The 13,241-nt window shown below is 47.0% G+C and overlaps 1 protein-coding gene across 9 annotated transcripts in view; it reads right to left on the reverse strand.

Annotated features, from left to right (window-relative positions):
• The window catches only part of MAP7 (microtubule associated protein 7), a 1,989,984-nt gene that overhangs the window by 55,107 nt on the left and 1,921,636 nt on the right, over positions 1-13,241 (reverse strand). The window lies entirely within an intron of this gene.

The following is a 13,241-nucleotide window of genomic DNA, read 5'->3' on the forward strand; positions in this document are numbered from 1 at the left end:
GGGATCAGTCAGATCTCTGGGAAAGCCATTTTCCAACTTATGGTTTAGGTAATCTCCACATATAAGGAACAAGTTACTCACCTGTAACTCTTATTCTCCAGCATGGGTCTTGAATGGATTCACATGCTATGAATATTCCCTGTTATCAGGCTGTGAATCCTCTGTAAAAAAAAGCACATGTCCAAAGTTCACAATCAGTTGAGAAGTCTTTCGAAAGTCTTTAAAGCATGAAACATAGAATTTCAAGGCACACGCCACGTCCAGAGAATGCAAAGACCTTTCAGCAGGCGAAGAAAGGTTCGGAAATAAAGCTGGCAGCATCAAATGCTTGTTTAAATGAAAGTCTGATGGGACCCTAGGCATAAAGGACGGATGAGTCCTTAGAACCACTTTCGCTGGGTGGAATGACAAATCAGGAGACTTGCAAGAGAGCCTGTATCTCACCAACCCTCCTGGCAGAGGCAATAGCCACGAGGAAAGCAGTTTTCCACAAAATAAAAAACATCAAGGGGGCCCGATGCATAGGTTCACATAAAGTTGCCACACAGGAGCAGGAGCCTTCACTGGTGAAAAAGTCTATGCGACCACAGGGAGCTCTTGCAGAGCGTCCGGGTGTATCTGGAGATGGTGGCCAGCTGTACCTTGAACGAGGCATGTGTAAGGCCAGCCTTGGCAAGCAAAAGCAAGTAAGAAAGCAGCTCTGGCACCGTAACACACCATGGGGAGATCTTCTCTGACTGGCACTATACTGTAAAACGCATTCACTTCTGCTTGTAACACACAAGTGTAGATGGAGCTGTGAGGAGCGAGGAATGAGACGCGGACAAAGAGGACTCAAAGTGATTGTTACAGACTTAATTAAATGACTAGCAGTTGTACCCATGCTTTGAACAACAATTCCTACTTCAGAGCGTGAGATTGTGCAGTAACATTATTGGTGCCCCGATCTACAGTCGAGAGAAGCAGTGACCTCAACATAAGTGTTGTATGTGTAGGGCTGAAGTGTGCAAGCTTTGTATTGTTGCAATGGCATACATGCATCAACGTCCGTGTGAAATGACGTTTCTGTAATTATCATGAGAGATTTGCAACAATGTGACAGACAACGTAATTGCGGAAACCACAGAAGAGACATGCATCGTTCCCTGTGACCCGCATTACTACAAAAGCACCATTTTGTATCACCCGCATGACTTCAAAAGTGAGTGCCGCTAAGGTCAGCTAGAATGCTGATAGTGCGGAAAGTTTAGGAACTGCTGAAGTTTATGTAAAACTACGGCGCGAAGAGCCATATGGCAGGGGTACGCATTGCAGACCGCTTAAAAACACACACAAAAAAATTTAAACGTATATTTGATGCTTGCTACATTGTCCAGACCATGGAACCTACTGTAAGGAAGGTATGCTATCAAACAGTGACGACAGACAAGTGATCACAGTTCAAGGGTGTTTATTGAACTTCAATGGGTTGGTTGAACACCTATCTAACCCTAAATCTAAGGATGGGAGCAAGCTACAACTATCAAATAATAACACCACAGTCCTAGTGGAGTCTCTGTCAAAATAAAAAGGACCTCTACTAATAAACCTATTGCTAAACCTTACTTCGAAATAAGAATGGTGTGGGGAAAATGAGGCATGCAAAAGAACAGCGTTAAAGAAACAATATGTCAGGATAGTTGAAAAGTTGGCTTCCCTTCCCCACGTTTATAGCATGGGACAAGGTGGCACACTCGAGCTTCGCACACACTCTTGCTTCTCTGCCACGAGGATGCAGTTCAAACATAGGTATCTGGGCCTTCTGCGCAAAAGTCTCTTTCCCAATAAAAGTCTTTTATTGCTGAGTGCCTGGCATAACAAACAAGTATCAAAGTTCCTTTCTCATCAGGATTGTCAAATTCACAAGTTGTCTGGTTTACTGTTGACCACAGGTTTAACCTCAGTCGGGCTCAGACCCCCTTAAACACAAGTTCACAATTTGTCTCACTCGAGCGGCTCGGACCACCTTAAACACAAGTTCACAATTGGTTTCCCTCCATCAGGCTCAGACCACGGGTCTCCCTCAATCGAGCTCGGATCTTTATTTGCTTTCTTTTTGTTATCAAAATTCAATGGAGTTTTCGTTAACCATTGCAGGACCACTTCGATTCACTTAATTACTTTTGTTTCTGCCACTTCTTGGCTGTGTGCATCACACAGAGACCTTCAATTGAGCACATCTGCAGTGCCTGACCACTCTCTTAATTTGTATCGTACCTTCTCGGATTCATATTAAAGTTCAAACATCCAATCGGCAATTGAGCTTAATCGTGTCTTTCATCAAACGCATTCATATTCTTCGTTCTTGCGCTCTTCATACAAGGTTGCCACTTGCAACCTTGACTTCAACACAGACCGGTCTTGCATCGGTCTCCCCAACTCATCGACTGTGTTGACGGTACCACAGCTGTTGCTGCTCCTCCCGGGTTCGACTAGTCATGCAGGAGGGCCCCAGGGTAGCTCCAACACACAATGCAAAATTCTTCAGTATGGTTTCCTGGCCTTACGACTTTTAATCTGAAGGTTTCTGGAAAGTAACGGTTTGTCGCTGGAAAGGTCAAGGGTATCTCACTCCTTGCTCTCCCTTCTCTGTTTGCCGCCTTTCTCCCCTCGTTCAGCTGCCATCTGGAAAACGCTGTTCCTTTGTGTGCTTTGTCTCGCTCAGTGTGTGCTCTCGTGCTTTGCCTTTTTTCCGTGTGCGGAAGCTTAATTGAAGTCAAGTGTGAGATGTTAACAGTAATTGCCTGACTTTGCCTGACCATAGTAGTGGAACATGCCAGGTACAATGCTCGGGTACGAGTCTGTTTTCTCCCAGAGAGGGCGGTCTGTGTGACAGTGTTCGTGTAAGGGAGGGTAAAGTGCCCAAGCCTCCTGCGGTAAAGGTGTTACAGACGGGGGGGCTACTGCATCTCACCATCAGGTGTCCCACTCTCACTCCCCAAAGACCCCTCACCCAGGTGATCCTCCAGCACTGGTCTACCCCCAGGGTATCTATTCAAAGGTGACGGCTGTGCCCTGGCCACCTAAGAGACACCCAGGGACTAGCGTGTGATACACCTTCTGGTTTATCACACTACCCACATGTCAAATCTCAGGTTTGCAGAATGTTGGGAAGTATGCTGAACATTTTGAACAGACCCACACAAAATCACAAAAGGCAGGGGTAAGCATTGCAGACCGCTTATCTTTTATAATGTTTACATTGTCTACACCATCAAACCTACCCACATGCCAAATTTCTGGTTTGTAGCTTGTTAGGAAGTATGTTGAACATTTCGAATAGACACAAGCACATATTCAAGCATTGCAGACTGCTTACAAAAATGCTTAAACACACACACACACACACTCTCTTGTATATATAGAGAGATAAAGTTGGAAAATACCTCACTGTCTCTAGTCTAGGGTTTCCCTACCGCAACCAAAAATGAAGGGTCTGTCAAGTGTCAAGATGTCCAAAGCAAAAATGTCCCGTGCCTGAAATCCTATCCTAGCTCGCACATTCTAAAACGAACACTAAGGTGTTAAGGGTATTGTCTTTTGTTTTAGGAAGTGCACAAATGTTCAAGTTCAAAAAAATGTATACCTTCTACAAAAGTTCAGAATGGATCATTTTCACAGTTCCAGAGCTAATCCCTTCCCCAGGATTCTCTCCACCAAAACAAAAGTTTGAAGAATAACCAAGTTCCTTATCGTTCAAGAGGATAACTCCCACCTCTTGTGTTGCAACTCACACCCAGGGAAATGACTGCCTTCCGCAGGCCTTTTTCCACATACAACACAATTCCAATCTTAAGGGCCTGGGTCTTCCTTAAGGTTCTTCTTCCAAGATAACAACTTGGGTGCAGGTCTCACCTTTGCAAAATAACGGGTATACTCCCCTGCCAGGTGCTCTAGCACAGTTCCTTTACATAATCTGGATGCAAATCCCAGACTCACAAACCACCTGGTATACTCCCTTGCCAAGCTCTCTTACACAGTTCCTTTACACAATCTTGGGTGCAGATCCCAGATCCGCTCTTCACCTGGTATACTCTCCTGCCAGGAATTTATGTTAAATTCTCCCTTTCTCATTCTGTACAATGGGGCGTGGGTCTTCCCAAAGTTACTTTCAACTGGTCACTGCTTTATCCTCTTTCGCATGTACTTCTTTTCCAAGATTCCCAAGAACTGGGATTATGAAGATTATTGAGGATGCACATCACTTTCTTCCAGTTCTTATCGGTTTAAAGTACCAAGCAGCCCCAGAATCCCATTACAGTGTGCTTGCTTTCAGGAATACGCTGTCTCCTTCTATTGTGGTGGGTATTCCCATTCCCACTTACAGGGAAACCCCTTCCCAGCCTTCCCACACAATGTCCCGGTGTCCCATAACCCCACCGTGGGGCTCAGCAAACTTTTGTCTCTCTTCCTGCTTCACCCAATCTCAGTCGGGTCTCTCCCAGGCTTTCGTGGCTCTGCGTCATGCAGGCAGCTCTATCCAGTGGTGGCATAGTGCTTCTGTGGCGCTCTGGCTCTCCACGTCTGTACAAAGCCATTGTATAGCTGCGCCAAATCCAGAGACTTCGGGGATACACCTCCGGCCCGGACACCATCCCCGCTCCTGGTGTTTCTCCACCAGCCCTGTTCCGCTTAGCCTCTCACATCCTCGCACACCCTTGATCGCCAGTACGACTCTTTCTCCTGCTGGGTCTGCCTCAGGCTGGTTCTCCCAGAGCTCCCGATCTGCGCCAAGCTGAATGAACTCCATACTTCCTTAAAGCACGTCTGGCCAATCAGATTCTTCCAGTTACTAGATTGCTGGCGTTGGTTCTCATTGGGATTAATCATCACTGCTCCTTTCCTCTTCTTTGTCACAGTATTCCCCTTTATTCGTATATCAATGAACCTGCTTGCAAACCGCTGGCACTTGGAGTTGGTGCTGTAGCAAACAGGTCGATCTGAGGCTTGCTCCATTTGCTGAAGATCCAAGAGGCTTGAGCTTGCTGGAGCTCCCGTTGATATGCAAAGCAAAAACAAAGAGGTGATGGCTGGAAGGTTTAGACTGAATCTTAACCACTGGCATTGCTCGGGGCAACTCTCCAGACCATCGTTCTTCGCCTGCCAAGCCATTACAGAAGGGGAAAGACCATATGCAAATCAGCCTCTGGCATATAGTCACCCTGTGTGGGCGTCCCAACTTTCCAGCGAGGCGTCAGCGTGAATGCAGCCCTCCGTGAGATGCAAGGGCGAATGGACCACCAGTGCAGGGCTTGGCGAAACTTGATTGAGGGCTATTCTGTTGTTCCATAAGCCACAGATTTGTTTCCACCTGGCGTCCAAAAATTCCTGAAGCCACCTCATTTGCAGCCTGCAATGAAGGACCAGATGGATGCACGAGGACATCATCCCCAACAGGGGTTTGATGGACCGCACAGTAGCAATGCTGGTCGACAACTGTTGTACCTTCCTCAGGATGGTGTTTATTCTCTCTTCTGAGGGGGTCACCAGACATAATACTGTATTGAGCTGGGCCCCTACGGACAGAGCTTCTTCGGACAGCACCATGCAGGATTTGGGATAGTTAACGAGAATCCCAGAGAGGTTAGAGACTGGACCATCTCCGCTGTCTGTTGCCTGTCTGTTGCGCCGGTTAGGTGTGAGAACGAGACTGGACCAGCCAATCATCCAGTTATGGGTAGACATACACTCACATCTGACGAAGGAATGCCACCACTGGGGCCAGGCATTTGGTTAACACCCTCAGGGCTGATTTGAGTATCTGAAGTATACTCTGGAGCCCAACAGGTGCAGGTTCTTCTGCCCTTTTCAGTAGCATGGACTGAACTTCTTTGACAAGTTGTGCTCTGTGGTGTTCTTGCCTTAGCACAGGAGGAACGCAGCGGCACTGGTCTTGAAACTCTAAAGAGTGTGCCTGCTCAATGACGTTGAGAACCCATGTGTCCATTGAGATGTTGCATCACATGTCGACAAACTGAGACAGTCGTCCTCCCACTGGGGTGCTGAAGTGGGGACCCAGGGACTGGGTCTGGTCAGGCATCCTTGTGTCTGCCTCCTGGTGGTTTTCGGACGACGACACTGGGCACCTCTCATATAGGCCTGGGAGCTGCCGTTATATGCCTCTTGAGCTACTGAGTGGGAGCGAAAGGTCTGCCTCCTCTGTTGCAACGTGCCCAGAGAGCGTGCCGTCTCTGTGTCAGTCTTGATGGCAAGGTGAGACTTGTCCACTCCCTTGCCAAATAGGTTATCCCTGTCGAAAGGCATGTCGACCACCTTGGCTTGGAACTCCTGCCTGAAATTTGTGGCCCTCAGTAAACCTTGACAGTGTAGGGCGACCCTGTTACTAAATCTGTCATAAACCGGAGTCAGCAATATCAAGGGCGTCCATGATTACATGGTCAGATGCCACTTCCCTCCCTCCCCCCTCCTGAAAAATGACTATGGCCTCTGCTTTCTAGTCATCTGGCAGGAAATCAAGGATGGGTCCCAACTTGTACTATAGCACTCTGTCGTATGGTGCCAGTTGTTAGGGAGAATTCTCTTTTAAGGCTAATTTCCCTTACCTATAGAATCCCCCAGCAGCTTTGCTGGATTTGAAGGTTTTTTTTTTTTCTCCTGCTAAGAGTGAGACCCTTTTTCCCCACTCTTAGACAGATTGCTAGTGTACGTTTTAGGTTATCTTGTGTGCTTATGGTCCATGGGGTTTTCCTCACCCTCATAGGAATCATCTTTTTTAACATGTGTGGTACACAGCACCCTCTGTGGCGTACCACAGGGGTGTCATAGCGACCCCCAAACATAGACTCCATACCCTGGGACTGACTACTGTCTCCCGGGGCATGTAAAGTTCCCATTGCCTTTACTAGTCAATAATTATGAACTAAACCAGTACAACCCATCTTAATATGGAAGTACTGAAAAGTCTTAATAGTTTTTCCCTAATGTTCATTTTCGAGGGGGTACCGTACAGTCCCTCTCTCCAAAGTTTCTGGCTGATGGCAGCGGTTACAACGGTAAATATTCGACCGCAAATATTTCCCTATGGGATTTTCCCATTGTTCGAGGGTACCACTTTTACTGACAGCCTCTAACATACCGCCGGTTTATTTTAATATTAACTTTACTCCAGTAGGTTTTTATTGCCAGAACTTTAATAATATTTCTTTCTCGTGTCTTTCTCTGAAATCCTAACCCAGGTCGGCGATCCTTTGTTCGTCCTTTTGGCGGGCTTCTGCACAGAAGCCCTCCTTCCGGCGCCACCGAGTCTGGTGTAGACAGGATGTGTGGGAGGGGGAATAGGCACCCTGGACAGGGTTACCTAGGCAACACAAGTCACACTCTGCCCTGATAGGCTGGTGGGTTATCCCGCCATGATAGCCACCCCACTGTGTGAGTGACAGCTAGGCTGTATGAATGGGGGCCTTGCTGCATAAAAGCAGGGTCCTGAGGACTGGAGGACAAGACGTTGCCACTGGAACTAAGAAGCCTAAGAGGAGAGAAGCCAAAGACATCTGCAACGACTGAACCACCGGTGAAGCCCTGCTGCAGATCCTCACCACTTTTCTCCAACGACTCGACAAGATCTTCCCCTGCGAGAGTCTTCTTCCCTTGAGCTGGTGGGGTCAACCAGTTCGCCAATCGCCTTCCAGGACCTGCCTTGGTCGAATCGCCAGTGCCAAACACAAGGAGACCGGATAGCCAGGCACCCGTCCACCACGACTGCGATTTAAAGGAGCGTACCTTTTAATCCGTTTTGGCAGCATTGCGGCTGGTTTCATCCCTGGGCAGTGCAGTAACTCGAACCTTCCTCCACGAGGAGAGCCTCTCTTTCTCTGCTGGATCTCCTGTGCTGCAGGAACTGCCAGGAACTACCGCCACCGCAGGAGCCTCTTCCAATTTTAAGGTACATTGTTCTGCCAGGCCTCCCGTTTCGTTGGATATTGCTAAAGGTGTTTCAAATCCTTTACTTACCTTCTGGCCTGGCCGCCTTTTTTTCGTCTAACATTATCTTTCTACGTCCTGCAACCGCCTTTTCAATTGTTTAACAAAGATTTGACTGCAGCTACTAGAACATTTTGAACCTAGGCACTTTGCCTTGTACCACTGACTCTGGCACAAGCCTCTTGACTCTGGCTAAATCTGTTACAACTACCTACTCTAGATTGTTTCTCTTCAAGAAATGTGTTGGTGCACCTAAAACTCTTATAACCACCTTTCCTTCCCCTTTACATATTGCTGAAGTGCCATTTTGCTCGGTTTTCACCAAAGTACTGTTGATGCTAAAGTGCTGCCTTGCTTAACTTGTTCACAATCCACTTGGGAAGTGTTGCTGGTGTGTTTAAGAGGTTAAATCTGTATAGCTTGTTCTTTCCCTCCCTATAAAGAAATTGTTAGAGTGCCATTTCTGCTTAGTTTAACATTGTGCCGTTTTGCTCAGTTTTCACTCTTGCTCAAACTTGTCTACAATTTAAATAGGGAGTTGTGTATACTTTTCCTGACTGTTTTAACTTAATGATAGTGATTTGTGTGTGAACATCAGAGTGTGTAAAATAAATATATATATTCTTTTTGATACAAAGCTTTGGTCAGTGTTTTCTCGTTCCATAGTATTGTAGTCCTATTGTGTAAACCCTGAATACTGCTAATCTCCCTCTTGAGATAAGTCTTACTGCTTAGCCACAGCTACCAACTAAATCTTTGTGGTACAGACTGATACCAAAGGGGATTTATTGCATATACCTGTAGTCTTAATCTTCTGTAGTGCTCGCTAAGGGAACTGCACAGGATTCTGCCGAACACCAGGATGGCTAGGGCATTGGCGGCCTTGACAGTAGACGCTGCATTGGTGCTTATGCACTTGCCAGCCACAACCAGCTTCCTTTGTTCCTGCTCAGGCGGGACTGAGCAAGAGGATAAAGAATTAGACAACCTCTTCCTCGCAGCAACCGAGACTTCGGAGAAATTTAGGAGCCTTATCAGCACCCTATATTGCTTCTCCAGCCTCTCCTTTTTCGTAGGTGCGGAAAAGGGCTTCTGCATCACCAGCAGCCCATCCACCAAGATATCATCCAGAAGCGGGAATGAAACCACAGCCTTTCTGGAGGATTTGCGGCACTGGAGAAGGAATCCCTCGTTTTTCGATTCCTCTGGGACCAGGTTGAAGAGGTTGGCCGCTCAGGACATTGCCTGGAAAGATCCCACCTCATCTGGTGGGGAGTCCCTAGATGTTCGGTCTACATCTGGCACCTCACTGTCTGCAGTTAAGTAGTCCTCAAATGCATCTGTACCCTTGGTACCATCTGTATCCGGTTTAGTGTCCGTACCAGTGTCCAATCCTGTGAGGACCAACTCATCCACAATACATGGCCATGAAAAAGGAGGTTGCTTTGGGGTCGCAGGCACTGGAGGAGGTGGTGCCAGGTGGAGCTGAGACGGTCTTGGAGGACTGGCCACAGGTGCCGGGCCCAGAACCACAGGAGGACCAGGAGCCACAGGTAGTAGTCGCTGCTGAATCTCAGAGACCAGGGTGTGGATAGTTGATAAAAGGTCCACAGAAAAATCTCTTCGCAGTGGATCTTTCGGAGTCTGAGGCGTCGAGAATATGAGGTCAGGGACTTTTAGGGTGAGCAGGCTGAAGCCATTGTGCAGGCTGCTGGGCCGGCTAAGGAAGCAGGCCAACACCACTCTCCATAGAGTGTGAGTCTCAGTCTACAAATACTTCTCCTCTCTCTTCCTCCTCCGACAAGATGGCAGGAGCGGAGACGGAGGCTGGAGACACGACCCTGGGAGGCCCCACAGGGGTGATAGACAGTAGAGGGGCCCTTGTGTGCTTGGGTAGAAAAGAGAGATCTATAGGTGTTTCCCTCTCTGGTGGAACCTCTCTGAAAGGTGCCTAGCACAGGCACACCTAAAGAAGGTATTGCAGGCAGAACAGACACAGCCTGGACTCACGGAGACCTTGTAGGCAATGCTACCCTTGAGATAGCCGTTGTGACTATGGAGATGGTGCCTGCAGTAGTCAATGAGCCGGTCGAGGTGACAAAAACCGATACCACAGGCCTGTCAAATGGTGTCGTTGACAGAGTCTTCACCAATGAGGATGACGATGTCAACAATGGTCTTGGTGTCGTCAACAAGGAAGTCTTCAGGGTCTCGATGAGGACGCGGCCGACTACTATGAATGATGTTTCATCGACGACAACAGAGTGGACGATCTCCGGCCCTCCAAAGACTGTTCCCTTCGTGTCTGTCGCCGATCCAGATGACTAAGACGCTGCGGCCATTGTGCTCGTTGATAAGGAAGTCAGAGCGTGCGACAACTTTGCCTTTTTAGTTGCCTTCCCCTTGGAAGTGTCCTCAAAGGAACTCGGTTAACAAGGAGGGGTTTGTTCTGCCGTATAACATTTTTAGGAGCGGGACTACTTCCTGATTCTAGTAGGCCCAAGTCATTTCTATTGTGTCCAGGGAATACAAAAACACTGTAAATGTGAAGATGTACACAAAATAGTTCAGACAGAAATAGATGTTATATATACAGCTTGTAAGTTTATTTTGCTGTAGGTGCATTTAGTAAATCATGCATCCATATTGTTGAAACCGGACTGTTTTTACTGAGAGTCAACAGAAATGCAAAACTAATTTTTCATTCAGAGATACTTGGTATGCAGGAGGTATACACCATTATACACCATTATAATGGCCAAATTAATTGGCAGAATGCAGTAAAACAAAAGAACAAAAGAACAAAGTAACCACCACCATTAGTGACATGTGATTATCATGTGTTCAGATGCGAGACAACCCAGAACAAACACATTAAATGGGAAATTTTTGGTTGTCTGTAGCCAGGCTTGAGGGTGACCCAACACGTGGTCGACGTCTAGATTTAGATCAAAAGATTTTTTGGGACCAGAAGGGGTATGCAGATATTGGTCCTAAAGACGTTTCGGCTGGTAGCCTTCATCTTGGGCCTGGAATAGGTCTCCCTATAATAAAGATATGGGGACACTATTAATGTCTGAATCAAGGGTTAAAAACTAATGTTTTTATTCAAAAACACACAATATATTCCAAGATTATGGTACACCACAATAAAATCGAGAGCTAGGGAGAGACAGAACTGACCTTGGGGGCTGCGATGCTGCAGGATTCTGTGGATTGTTTTTTGCCACCCAAGACAATTAGGGTGCAGAGTTGGGTGGGCTTCTGGACGTTAATGGCAGGCTGTAGAACGCTACAGGAGTCAGAGAAATATGTAGGAATCAGAAACATGAAGTACAGGGTAATACGAGCTGTGGTAGCTTGGGAGCGTGAGGTTGGGGAGCGCTCACCTTGCTGGGTGTTTTTTGTGTCCAAAAAATGCTGGAAATTCCTAGGGAGTTGATAAGTAGGCCAAAGTCAGCAGAAGTCCGACTTCCACGTAAAGACGGCTGAATAAGGGCCTGGTTCGATGTCAGGTCTGTATTAGTAAAAGAGAAATAAATTAAAGAAAGGGAGTGAGAGATCCCGGTATGTTGTATAAGTAAAGTATTACAGAGGAAACGGGAGGCCCTAATTACCTTTGGTCGGGTTCTAAGTGTGCTGCAGTCTGGCGAGTGACTTCGCGTGGGCAGCTTGCGAGCGGAGCGTTTCACTAGCTCGGGGAGGCTCTTAGCAATAAGTGGAGGAGAGGCCGTGCTGTGCACAGCGGTGCTCGGTGCGCATGCGCGCCGCGAGTTGTGTTCAGCGGTTGCGCATGCCCATACCTGAACTTTCGTAACGTTACTGAGTGAGCCTGTCAGGAGGTGGAGATGCTAGTCGCTGGCTCATGGCAGAGGGAGTAGTACAATCTTTGGGCCTGCTAGCCCTGGCATAGGCATGACTGCGCACAGACGCAGAGTCAGAGGCCTTACCTTCCTCCAGCCATGAGACCAGTCTCTGATGGCGATCGTTGCTCATCTTAGTGGAGAAAGACTGGCAGATGGGGCATCCCTCCACATTGTGGTCCGGGTGCAGGCAGTAAATGCACTTCTGGGAGCGGTCCTTGATGAAGACATTCTTCTGACCCCATCTTGAACATGCCTTGAAGTGGCTCTTCTTCTTGGCCTCCGACATGGCGTGTGATCTAGGCTCAAAACCTGGTCCGGGCTTCAAACAACGTAACTATCCGATGGACAGTGGGATCGAGACCGGCAACGGATCCCCACTGCCGACAAGTCACAACAGTGAGAAATTGAAGAAATTCAGAAGAAAACCTATCAAAAATAGGCAAAATACTCAAGTCGAGGAGCGAAACACAAAGACTCCCAACATGAAGATGGCCACCAGGAGTGCAGCTAAGGAGGACTGGTGTCATTGGTTGGCCCGTATTACCCAAAGTGACAGCAATGGGCTATACAAGTGACAATGCTTTTTTTAGTTTGAAGCTAAACTGCTTTATTTTACCTAGTATTGCCAGCCTGAGGACAAGGAATATTCATATTATGTGAATCCATGCAAGACCCGATGTCGGAGAATCCTAGAGTCTTTCCTAACCTTATTTAGGATGTCGTCTATTCCTGCCTTTATAACTAACTGGGAGGCTATTTAGTTTAATTGTTTTTTGTGGACTGTTGTTTATGTCGAATTGAAGCATCATTTGACCATTTTTATTTAAAAGTGTGAATGTTTGCATGCAGGTAATATTGTTTAATGCGCATGCTTTTTCTTTACAATTGAGGTAGGCCGGATGGACGTATACTTGCTTTGTAGGGATTAATGTGTTTGGAATAATACGGCTGTGCAAGTTGAAAATTGCACTCTTTCTTGGGTTTCCCAGCAAAAGCCGGGTATTTGGAAGCTATCGCAAGTCCATGATAGCCAGTGTATGCTTGACTTCGAATTCTTGTGCTTCAAGTATAAGCTGAGACAATCTTAGAGTCGGTTACCATGCATTGAGGGATGTTTTTCTCCTACTAATGCTAATGTACATGGCTTGCCCATAATCTTGCAACTATCTTGCAAAATGCTGCTCTTTGCCTCGCTGCTTTATAAGCTTCTTACCCCCTTTTGGATCTAATCTGACATTTCAGCATGGTAGGAATATTTGGGACTCAGACCTAGGCTGTAAGCTGACTGATATTGAGTGGAAACCAGTATGTGCAGGGTCGGTTAGGTTTAAGATTGACTTGGATCTGCGGTACACGCAGCAGAAAGTTAGCCTATATATATATATATATATATAT

The sequence above is a fragment of the Ambystoma mexicanum genome, chromosome 4p (genome assembly GCF_040938575.1).
Source record: "Ambystoma mexicanum isolate Mex_15411 chromosome 4p, UKY_AmexF1_1, whole genome shotgun sequence".
NCBI lineage: Eukaryota > Metazoa > Chordata > Amphibia > Caudata > Ambystomatidae > Ambystoma > Ambystoma mexicanum.